Source organism: Bombina bombina, chromosome 5 (assembly GCF_027579735.1).
Source record: "Bombina bombina isolate aBomBom1 chromosome 5, aBomBom1.pri, whole genome shotgun sequence".
Classification (NCBI taxonomy): Eukaryota; Metazoa; Chordata; class Amphibia; order Anura; family Bombinatoridae; genus Bombina; species Bombina bombina.
Genome location: NC_069503.1, coordinates 365,060,941 through 365,074,005, shown reverse-complemented (window position 1 = coordinate 365,074,005; position 13,065 = coordinate 365,060,941). Strand labels below are relative to the sequence as shown.

At 38.6% G+C, this 13,065-nt stretch overlaps 1 protein-coding gene across 1 annotated transcript in view; it reads left to right on the top strand.

Moving 5' to 3' along the window:
- Positions 1-13,065, top strand: part of HIBADH (3-hydroxyisobutyrate dehydrogenase) — a 345,089-nt gene that overhangs the window by 118,592 nt on the left and 213,432 nt on the right. The window lies entirely within an intron of this gene.

Here is a 13,065-nt window from a genome sequence, read left to right as displayed (position 1 = left end):
ATTTTGTTGCATAAACGTTTGGCGGATGTACCAGACGTGCAATCGTTTCAGGCCTTGGTCAGAATCAGGCCTGTGTTCAAACCTGTTGCTCCTCCCTGGAGTCTTAACCTTGTTCTTAAAGTTCTTCAGCAGGCTCCGTTTGAGCCTATGCATTCCTTAGATATTAAGTTATCTTGGAAAGTTTTGTTTCTTGTTGCAATTTCTTCTGCTCGTAAAGTCTCAGAGCTCTCGGCTCTGCAGTATGAATCTCCTTACCTTATTTTTCATTCGGCTAAGGTAGTTCTGCGTACTAAGTTAGGTTTTCTCCCTAAAGTGGTTTCGGATAGGAACATTAATCAAGAAATCGTTGTGACTACTTTGTGTCCTAAACCATCTTCTCATAAACAACGTCTGCTGCACAACCTAGACGTGGTGCGTGCGTTGAAATACTATCTACAGGCGACTAAGGATTTTCGCCAGTCTTCTTTGTTTGTTGTTTTCTCTGGGAAACGTAAAGGTCAGAAAGCTGCGGCCACTTCTCTTTCTTTGTGGCTGAAAAGTATAATTCGCTTGGCCTATGAAACTGCTGGTCAGCCTCCTGAGAGAGTCACGGCTCATTCTACGAGGGCTGTTTCATCTTCCTGGGGATTCAAAAATGAAGCTTCTGTGGAACAGATTTGCAAGGCTGCAACTTGGTCCTCTCTACACACTTTTTCAAAATTCTGTAAATTTTATACTTTTGCCTCGGCTGAGGCTTCTTTTAGGAGAAAGGTTCTTCAAGCAGTGGTGCCTTCCGTTTAGGTTCCCTGTCTTGTCCCTACCTTATCATCTGTGTCCTCTAGCTTGGACATTTATTCCCAATAGTAATTAGAGATGATATGGGGACTCACCATGTCATTAGAAAGAAAACTAAATTTATGCTTACCTGATAAATGTATTTATTTCTTGACACGGTGAGTCCATGGCCCGCCCTTTTTATTTAGAGAGTTTTTTGTGTTTTAAACCTCATTCACCTCTGCACCTTGTTACTTCCTTTCTCTCTTTTTCTCTCGGTCGAATAACTGGGGATGGAGGGAAGGGAGTTGATATTTAACAGCTTTGCTGTGGTGCTCTTTGCCTCCTCCTGCTGGCCAGGAGTGATATTCCCAATAGTAATAAGAGATGATCCGTGGACTCACCGTGTCAAAAGAGAAATTTATGAGGTAAGCATAAATTTTGTTTTATCACCAATTTTGCTTTGTTCTCTTGGTATTCTTAGTTGAAAGCTAAACCTAGGATTTTCATATGCTAATGTCTTAAACTTTGAAGGCTGCCTCTAATCTGAAAGCATTTTGACAATTTTTCACCACTAGAGGGCATTAGTTCATGTGTTTCATATAGATAACATTGAGCTCACGCACGTGAAGCTCCTAGGAGTGAGCAGTGATTGGCTAAAATGCGAGTCTGTCAAAAGAACTGAAATAAGGGGGCAGTTTGCAGAGTCTTAGATACACGTTTTACCTCTGTAATTACCTTGTATTATTAGAACTGTGTTGGTTATGCAAAACTGGGGAATGCCAAATGCCTCTCCTTCATATCCGAAACCTTTCATAACAATATAAACATTATAAAATTGGTTGAGGGACCTCACAGTACCAAGATTTCTTAGATAATCTCACCAGATCATCGGGCCAAAAAAATATCTGACTGATCCATTTAAAGTGAATTCTTAATTGATGAGTTTATTAAATCAGTGTGCTTTAGTCCATTTTAGTATAACAATCATGTCTAGATATTACAGTTATCCCAATCTTAAGTTTTTTCATGCAGGAAACATGTTATCAACATTCTGCTCATGTTACCTTTTATTTTAGAGATATACAAAGAGAGATAATTATAATATAAGGTGTACAGACTTTTTAACAGTCAACACAGAGATTTCCTACACTTAAAAAAATGAACACTTTAATCTGTATGAAGAAAAAAGCTCCCTTTCAATAACATACTAAAATCTAAGCCGTTTTCTTTAAATAAAGTTAATTGTTAAGGGGACACTAAAGTTCCACTTTTTCTTCTTCAATGTCACATACATTATGAAAGATGAATACAGTGTTTACCAAAGCACAGCACCTGAACTTTATCCCCACTGGGTTGGTGCACATAGGACCCGGACCACGGCTGTTCCCAGGGAAATTCAAATTGGATGTAACTGTCTTTTTCTAAATATAATTATTCACTTTTTCAAGTGTATTGTATATGTCTTATGAAGTGGTGTAATATATCGCTCTTTTTTTCAAAATATTTTTTTTTGTAAGAAAATCTTTTTTTTTTTTAAAGATGTTTGCATTATAAAAAATATGTATACTTATTTATCCTGTATTATATTTAGATGCAAGAAAAAAATTAAAGGGACAGTCGACACCAGAATTTGTGTTGTTTCAAAAGAGGATCCCTTTATTACCCATTCCCCAGTTTTGCATAACCAACGCTGTTATATCAATACACTTTTTACCTCTGTGATTACCTTGTATCTAAGCCTCTGCAGACTGTCCCCTTATTTTAATTCTTTTGACAGACATGCATTTTAGCCAATCAGTGCTTACTCCTAGGTAACTTTACGTGCGTGAGCTCAATGTTATCTATATGTAACACATGAACTAATGCCCTCTAGTGGTGAAAAATTGTCAAAATGCTTTCAGATTAGAGGTAGCCTTCAAGGTCTAAGAAATTAGCATATGAACCTCCTAGGTTTAGCTTTTAACTAAGAATACCAAGAGAACAAAGCAAAATTGGTGATAAAAGTAAATTGGAAAGTTGTTTAAAATTACATGCCCTATTTGAACATTGAAAGTTTTTTTTGGACTTGACTGTCCCTTTTAATTTTTTTTTATAAATTATGAGGTGGAACCACTAGGTGGCAGTATATTTGATTAGTTAAGATTTGTAATATAGTATAAGAAAGGGTTAATGGTATCAATAGTGGAATATTGTTTTAAATATTGCACAGGGGTTATGCATGATTACTCCTGTATTCTAATTTACTCCTGTATCAATTTTTCTTCGTTCTCTTGGTATCTTTATTTAAAAAAAGCAGGAATGAAAGATTAAGAGCAGGCCCATCTTTGGTTCAGCTAACCACCATTCAGCAAGTGCTATCCAGGGTGCTGAACTAAAAACGGGGCAGCTTGTAAGCTTAGATTCTTGCTTTTTCAAATAAAGATACCAAGAGAATGAAGACAAATTGATAATAGGAGTAAATGAAAAAGTTGCTTTAAATTGCATGCTCTATCTGAACCATGAAATCATTTTTTTTTTTGGTTTAATATCCCTTTAAGGGCAGTTTTTTAAGAGACATTGTGTACAATCTTTTTATATGCACACTTTCTGAGGTGCTTCTACGGAGCCTGTGCAAGATATCACAGTGTATATATATTTGATTATGTGATTGACTGTTGACTGGCAAATTTAAGTACATTTTGAAATTTGTCAGAATTTTTTTTACTGCTCATTTAAAATTCAGTGTAGGTGTTATTGCTTTTTGTTTTTATTATGTACTTGTTGATTATGCAATTCTCCCATATTTAGGGCTAGATTAGAAGTGGAGCGCTTATCTTATTGTGCTCCTGCAAATCGGAAAATACGCTCTTTTACGGGAGCACAATAAATAACCAGCCATTACAAGTGTTAATACAGCGAGCTTGTGGTAGCAATTAGCGATGCAAACATTTTTAAAATGTCCACCATTTCCCCCTGATATAAAGTATTGTGTTTTTTAAAAAAAATAAAAATAAAAAAGGGCTCAAAGTGAGTGCCTTTTAGATTGGGGTCTATAGCTACTGTGTTATTCCTATAAATACATATGTATTTGCTTATATACATATTTTTGTATTAATATGTGTATATACCCATATAAACACATAAATATATGTATATATTCATATATATTTAAAATTTGCTGCCCATCACTCCGGGACTTACCCCCTTCGCTGTGCTAGGTTCTCTGCCGTGTCTGATGGCATGAGAAAGAGGCTCCGATTGGAGCCTATGGAAGCACGCTCTTGTGAGCACAAAGCTTCCAGACAATGCGAACGTGAGGTTGCCTTCGCATTGTGCTTAATTTGTAATACCAGTGCACTTTTGTGTGCATTGGTATTACCGAGTAGAGCGCAAATATCTCGCTCACGTAACGCAATTTTGCACTACACTTGTAATTTGTCCCTTAAAGGGACAGTCTACTCCAAAAATGTTATTGTTTAAAAAGATAGATAATCCCTTTTATTACTCATTCCCCAATTTTGCACAACCAGCATTGTTATAATAATATACTTTTTACCTTTGTGATTACCTTGTATCTAAGCCACTTCAGACAGCCTCCTTATCACACGACTTTGTATATATTATTTTTCTATTTGCATTTTAGCCAATTTAGTGCAGTCATGCACAACTCCGCAGGAGAGAGCACATTCTATCTATATGGCCCACATGGATTAGCAGTCTCTAGTGAAAAGCTAATAAAAAAGCATGTGATAAGAGGCTGTCTGTAGTGGATTAGAAACAGTCAGAAATTTTGAGGTTTAAATGTTATAAAGTATCTTAATATAACAATGTGGGTTGTGCAAAGCTGGGGAATGGGTAGTAAACACGTTATCTATCACTTTAAACAATAACAATTTTGGTGTAGACTGTCCCTTTAATGGTCCTTTAAGATGATTGAAGTACACTATCTGCCTTTTTTCTACCATGAAAGGAACTCATAACATAACATGTATCTTCATAAGTTAGTTGGCATAATAAAGGAACAGATTGTGACACACTTTTTTTTACATTTTGCATATATATATATATATATATATATATATATATATATATATATATATATATATATATATATATATATATTATTTTTTTTTTATTAAAAGCTCATTTTAATCCTGCTTGAACCTGTTTGCAACTGCTCCATTGTTGATAGAGATATGTGGGGGGCAATTATATTCTTCAATCGATCATTAAACATTAATTCATCTTCTATTGTTTTGTACTATACATCTTTACTCGTATACAGAAAAATAACACACAGCACATGAAGGTAACATATCAAAGAATACATATGTGCTTTTGCTGTGATACAAATATTTTATGATATATCTTCTTTCTTTTTTTTTTTTTTTTTAATAACTGTAGACCAGTTTAATTGCTAATTTAATTGCAGTAATATTTAGCTTACTTTACAGGGCAAGGAAATATAAGCCTAGATATGTCCTCCATTTATCACAGAAGTTCAGTATAATGCACTATTAGTATGACAAGCTCCCAAGTGTGTCAATTAGATTTGATGCTCAAAATCAGTAGCATAACCCTGGTGCATACATACTGAGAAGGGAACTGTCCCCACAGCAGTACAGATGTGTCTGTCTGTTTTACTTGTATAACTTTACAGCCTACTTTTAAGTCTTAGTGTTACGTTGTTTTTGCTCAATTTGAAACCAATCAATATTTTGTCAGATATTTAGGATGCAGATCACATTTTCAAACGGGTGCAAGTATAAACGATTCCTGGCATAGATTTTGTAGTACCACAATGTATGTGCCTGAATCTGTTCAAATGAAAGGCATATTTTTATTATTCACAGGTATGGAAAAGGAAGATTCAACTACTTATGTTTTTGTATCCACTTTCAATTCATCAGTATGGTCAAAACGCGTTGGAGCTTTTCATTGCTTTGATCTGTGTTTTTATGGAATTTTTAAATAAAATATTGATTTTTATCTTATAAACACTGTGCTGAAACTATTTTTGCTGCACTTTTATTTCTAACATATTCTTATATTTGTTCACTGGCCCTGTGAGTGTAACCTTTTTCTGTATGGATTTCGTTTGCAAAAGGTGGAACATCCCTTTTATATATACCTCAAGTATATATACATTCCTTCTTTTTGTTTGTAGTTTTGTATATGTACGCACATACATTATACACACACAAATAGCTAGCTTACAAATATTCACATAGCTATCATTAGTAAAAATTATTTAAAAAAAAAAAATTCTTAAACCTCCAAAGACATGCACAGGTTACATCAAAATAAAGTGGATATATGCTTTCAAGGAGGCGGCAAATAAGCAGTAAAAATAGATCCTATATTAAACTTAGAAACTTAGTTACAATAAAAACTGCATAGCACCCATGGTGAACAATATCTGGGTTCCCTGAGGAAATGCTTTATACATGAAAAGCGTAGGATGTACGCTGCTCTGATAATGTTAACTATTGTTGCTATGCCGTTTGTATTTTAACTTGGACTTTAATAAAGGATCTTTTTATACTGCTTATTTGCCACCTCCTTGAGAGTATATTTCCGCTATAATTAGTTATAAACTGTGTGGAATATAACAGTGTTCCGCAATTATACTTCTAACAGGAACTGAAAAGCACACAATTATCCGAATAAAATGACAGGAAAAGGGGACAAAATAATAATGAAAGTATATTGCAAAGCTTTTTTTATATATACAATTTATCATTTTATTTTACCATGTCAAAGTGTTTAATGCCCCTTTAAAGGGACAGTAAAGCCAAAATTAAATTTAAATGGATTGGATGTAGCATACAATTTTAAACAACTTTCCAATCTACATCTATTATCAGTTTTACTTGGTTCTCTTGGTATTGTATCCTTTGTTAAACAGTAACCCAAGGTGAGCTTAGGAGTAGACACGTGTCCTTAGCCATCGGGCAGCATTGTTTTCCACAATGTTTATAGCAGTGTAAGAAATAGTTAGAAACACTGCTGCTACAGACACACTATGGCAGCAGGGTTTGTAACTATGTATAAGATTCCTATAAATATTGTTGCAAACACTGCTTCCAGGTGGCTAAGGGCACGTGCACACTTTTGAGCTCATCTAGGTTTACTCTTTAACAGGATACCAAGGGAACTGAGCACAATTGATAATAGAAGTAAATTGGAAAGTTGTTTAAAATAGCACTCTATCTGAATCATGAATGTTCAATTGTGATGTTATGCCTATATGACTTGGTAACCTCTCATGTTTGGAGTACTGTCACAGTTTAATGGTTGATACACATTATTACTCTTATGTTCCATAATTCACTATTTTAAATACAATAGGAATGGTGAATTACAGCAGACTTGGGAAATTGTATATTTTAGGTTAATTTATTTTCATATATACAATACCATCAATGAACTACAAGCTAATACAGTATAATCACCTTTTGTTGCAGTTTAGTTTCTGTAACTGGTAATATCTGTAATGAAAAAAGGAGAGAAGTCCACGCTTCTCTCCTTTTTTCATTACAGTTTGTACTCTTTTGGGATCACTGGAGTAGCCCTTTTCTAAGAGGAGCTGCAGGACATTTTCATATGAATATACAAGTACTTGAATGTTAATAAGTGAGTACTCAATAGTTGATTGTATTGGACTCACTGTAATTTTTTTGGACTTTATATACATTTTATGTGATGTATGTTTTTTTCATATTTTATTTCTGATTAGTATATTGGCTTAACCTACAAACCATACAGGAGTCTTTTGTATACACGTATATATTTTATCTAGATCTAATAGCGCTTCGTTTGTATTTCATTATACATTTTTGTTCGAACTCTGGTAATATCTTTGTATCCATATTACAACATACTACCTACCACACACACAAATCCTTAAATTAACACCCCTTTTAACCCTCTTTACTCTAAATATACTTTATTAAGATTGTTTTTTACATTAGAGGCACTCATTTGATAGGCACACAGTGTTTCTCCAACATAGGTGTGTCCGGTCCACGGCGTCATCCTTACTTGTGGGATATTCTCTTCCCCAACAGGAAATGGCAAAGAGCCCAGCAAAGCTGGTCACATGATCCCTCCTAGGCTCCGCCTACCCCAGTCATTCTCTTTGCCGTTGTACAGGCAACATCTCCACGGAGATGGCTTAGAGTTTTTTAGTGTTTAACTGTAGTTTTTATTATTCAATCAAGAGTTTGTTATTTTGAAATAGTGCTGGTATGTACTATTTACTCAGAAACAGAAAAGAGATGAAGATTTCTGTTTGTATGAGGAAAATGATTTTAGCAACCGTAACTAAAATCCATGGCTGTTCCACACAGGACTGTTGAGAGCAATTAACTTCAGTTGGGGGAACAGTGTGCAGTCTCTTGCTGCTTGAGGTATGACACATTCTAACAAGACGATGTAATGCTGGAAGCTGTCATTTTCCCTATGGGATCCGGTAAGCCATGTTTATTACGATCGTAAATAAGGGCTTCACAAGGGCTTATTAAGACTGTAGACTTTTTCTGGGCTAAATCGATTCATTATTAACACATATTTAGCCTTGAGGAATCATTTTATCTGGGTATTTTGATATAATAATATCGGCAGGCACTGTATTAGACACCTTATTCCTTAGGGGCTTTCCCAAAGCATAAGCAGAGCCTCATTTTCGCGCCGGTGTGGCGCACTTGTTTTTGAGAGGCATGGCATGCAGTCGCATGTGAGAGGAGCTCTGATACTTAGAAAAGACTTTCTGAAGGCGTCATTTGGTATCGTATTCCCCTTTGGGCTTGGTTGGGTCTCAGCAAAGCAGATACCAGGGACTGTAAAGGGGTTAAAGTTTAAAACGGCTCCGGTTCCGTTATTTTAAGGGTTAAAGCTTCCAAATTTGGTGTGCAATACTTTTAAGGCTTTAAGACACTGTGGTGAAAATTTGGTAAATTTTGTACAATTCCTTCATGTTTTTTCGCAATTGCAGTAATAAAGTGTGTTCAGTTTAAAATTTAAAGTGACAGTAACGGTTTTATTTTAAAACGTTTTTGTACTTTGTTATCAAGTTTATGCCTGTTTAACATGTCTGAACTACCAGATAGACTGTGTTCTGAATGTGGGGAAGCCAGAATTCCTATTCATTTAAATAAATGTGATTTATGTGATAATGACAATGATGCCCAAGATGATTCCTCAAGTGAGGGGAGTAAGCATGGTACTGCATCATTCCCTCCTTCGTCTACACGAGTCTTGCCCACTCAGGAGGCCCCTAGTACATCTAGCGCGCCAATACTCCTTACTATGCAACAATTAACGGCTGTAATGGATAATTCTGTCAAAAACATTTTAGCCAAAATGAACACTTGTCAGCGTAAGCGCGGCTGCTCTGTTTTAGATACTGAAGAGCATGACGACGCTGATATTAATATCTCTGAAGGGCCCCTAACCCAGTCTGATGGGGCCAGGGAGGTTTTGTCTGAGGGAGAAATTACTGATTCAGGGAACATTTCTCAACAGGCTGAACCTGATGTGATTGCATTTAAATTTAAGTTGGATCATCTCCGCATTCTGCTTAAGGAGGTATTATCCACTCTGGATGATTGTGACAAGTTGGTCATCCCAGAGAAACTATGTAAAATGGACAAGTTCCTAGAGGTGCCGGGGCTCCCTGAAGCTTTTCCTATACCCAAGCGGGTGGCGGACATTGTTAATAAAGAATGGGAAAGGCCCGGTATTCCTTTCGTCCTCCCCCCATATTTAAAAAATTGTTTCCTATGGTCGACCCCAGAAAGGACTTATGGCAGACAGTCCCCAAGGTCGAGGGAGCGGTTTCCACTTTAAACAAACGCACCACTATACCCATAGAGGATAGTTGTGCTTTCAAAGATCCTATGGATAAAAAATTAGAAGGTTTGCTTAAAAAGATGTTTGTTCAGCAGGGTTACCTTCTACAACCAATTTCATGCATTGTCCCTGTCGCTACAGCCGCATGTTTCTGGTTCGATGAGCTGATAAAGGCGGTCGATAGTGATTCTCCTCCTTATGAGGAGATTATGGACAGAATTAATGCTCTCAAATTGGCTAATTCTTTCACCCTAGACGCCACTTTGCAATTGGCTAGGTTAGCGGCTAAGAATTCTGGGTTTGCTATTGTGGCGCGCAGAGCGCTTTTGTTGAAATCTTGGTCGGCTGATGCGTCTTCCAAGAACAAGCTACTTAACATTCCTTTCAAGGGGAAAACGCTGTTTGGCCCTGACTTGAAAGAGATTATCTCTGATATCACTGGGGGTAAGGGCCACGCCCTTCCTCAGGATCGGCCTTTCAAGGCAAAAAATAAACCTAATTTTCGTCCCTTTCGTAGAAACGGACCAGCCCAAGGTGCTACGTCCTCTAAGCAAGAGGGTAATACTTCTCAAGCCAAGCCAGCTTGGAGACCAATGCAAGGCTGGAACAAGGGAAAGCAGGCCAAGAAACCTGCCACTGCTACCAAGACTGCATGAAATGTTGGCCCCCGATCCGGGACCGGATCTGGTGGGGGGCAGACTCTCTCTCTTCGCTCAGGCTTGGGCAAGAGATGTTCTGGATCCTTGGGCGCTAGAAATAGTCTCCCAAGGTTATCTTCTGGAATTCAAGGGACTTCCCCCAAGGGGGAGGTTCCACAGGTCTCAGTTGTCTTCAGACCACATAAAAAGACAGGCATTCTTACATTGTGTAGAAGACCTGTTAAAAATGGGAGTGATTCATCCTGTTCCATTAAGAGAACAAGGGATGGGGTTCTACTCCAATCTGTTCATAGTTCCCAAAAAAGAGGGAACGTTCAGACCAATCTTAGATCTCAAGATCTTAAACAAGTTTCTCAAGGTTCCATCGTTCAAGATGGAAACCATTCGAACTATTCTTCCTTCCATCCAGGAAGGTCAATTCATGACCACGGTGGATTTAAAGGATGCGTATCTACATATTCCTATCCACAAGGAACATCATCGGTTCCTAAGGTTCGCATTCCTGGACAAACATTACCAGTTCGTGGCGCTTCCTTTCGGATTAGCCACTGCTCCAAGGATTCTCACAAAGGTACTAGGGTCCCTTCTAGCTGTGCTAAGACCAAGGGGCATTGCTGTAGTACCTTACTTGGACGACATTCTGATTCAAGCGTCGTCCCTTCCTCAAGCAAAGGCTCACACGGACATCGTCCTGGCCTTTCTCAGATCTCACGGATGGAAAGTGAACGTGGAAAAGAGTTCTCTATCCCCGTCAACAAGGGTTCCCTTCTTGGGAACAATTATAGACTCCTTAGAAATGAGGATTTTTCTAACAGAGGCCAGAAAAACAAAACTTCTAGACTCTTGTCGGATACTTCATTCCGTTCCTCTTCCTTCCATAGCTCAGTGCATGGAAGTGATCGGGTTGATGGTAGCGGCAATGGACATAGTTCCTTTTGCGCGCATTCATCTAAGACCATTACAACTGTGCATGCTCAGTCAGTGGAATGGGGACTATACAGACTTGTCTCCGAAGATACAAGTAAATCAGAGGACCAGAGACTCACTCCGTTGGTGGCTGTCCCTGGACAACCTGTCACAAGGGATGACATTCCGCAGACCAGAGTGGGTCATTGTCACGACCGACGCCAGTCTGATGGGCTGGGGCGCGGTCTGGGGATCCCTGAAAGCTCAGGGTCTTTGGTCTCGGGAAGAATCTCTTCTACCGATAAATATTCTGGAACTGAGAGCGATATTCAATGCTCTCAAGGCTTGGCCTCAGCTAGCGAGGGCCAAGTTCATACGGTTTCAATCAGACAACATGACAACTGTTGCGTACATCAACCATCAGGGGGGAACAAGGAGTTCCCTAGCGATGGAAGAAGTGACCAAAATCATTCTATGGGCGGAGTCTCACTCCTGCCATCTGTCTGCTATCCACATCCCAGGAGTGGAAAATTGGGAAGCGGATTTTCTGAGTCGTCAGACATTGCATCCGGGGGAGTGGGAACTCCATCCGGAAATCTTTGCCCAAGTCACTCAGCTGTGGGGCATTCCAGACATGGATCTGATGGCCTCTCGTCAGAACTTCAAAGTTCCTTGCTACGGGTCCAGATCCAGGGATCCCAAGGCGGCTCTAGTGGATGCACTAGTAGCACCTTGGACCTTCAAACTAGCTTATGTGTTCCCGCCGTTTCCTCTCATCCCCAGGCTGGTAGCCAGGATCAATCAGGAGAGGGCGTCGGTGATCTTGATAGCTCCTGCGTGGCCACGCAGGACTTGGTATGCAGATCTGGTGAATATGTCATCGGCTCCACCTTGGAAGCTACCTTTGAGACGAGACCTTCTTGTTCAGGGTCCGTTCGAACATCCGAATCTGGTTTCACTCCAGCTGACTGCTTGGAGATTGAACGCTTGATTTTATCGAAGCGAGGGTTCTCAGATTCTGTTATCGATACTCTTGTTCAGGCCAGAAAGCCTGTAACTAGAAAGATTTACCACAAAATTTGGAAAAAATTTATCTGTTGGTGTGAATCTAAAGGATTCCCTTGGGACAAGGTTAAGATTCCTAGGATTCTATCCTTCCTTCAAGAAGGATTGGAAAAAAGATTATCTGCAAGTTCCCTGAAGGGACAGATTTCTGCCTTGTCGGTGTTACTTCACAAAAAACTGGCTGCTGTGCCAGATGTTCAAGCCTTTGTTCAGGCTCTGGTTAGAATTAAGCCTGTTTACAAACCTTTGACTCCTCCTTGGAGTCTCAATTTAGTTCTTTCAGTTCTTCAGGGGGTTCCGTTTGAACCCTTGCATTCCGTTGATATTAAATTATTATCTTGGAAAGTTTTGTTTTTAGTTGCAATTTCTTCTGCCAGAAGAGTTTCAGAATTATCTGCCCTGCAGTGTTCTCCTCCTTATCTGGTGTTCCATGCAGATAAGGTGGTTTTACGTACTAAACCTGGTTTTCTTCCAAAGGTTGTTTCTAACAAAAACATTAACCAGGAGATTATCGTACCTTCTCTGTGTCCGAAACCAGTTTCAAAGAAGGAACGTTTGTTGCACAATTTGGATGTTGTTCGCGCTCTAAAATTCTATTTAGATGCTACAAAGGATTTTAGACAAACATCTTCCTTGTTTGTTGTTTATTCCGGTAAAAGGAGAGGTCAAAAAGCAACTTCTACCTCTCTCTCTTTTTGGATTAAAAGCATCATCAGATTGGCTTACGAGACTGCCGGACGGCAGCCTCCCGAAAGAATCACAGCTCATTCCACTAGGGCTGTGGCTTCCACATGGGCCTTCAAGAACGAGGCTTCTGTTGATCAGATATGTAGGGCAGCGACTTGGT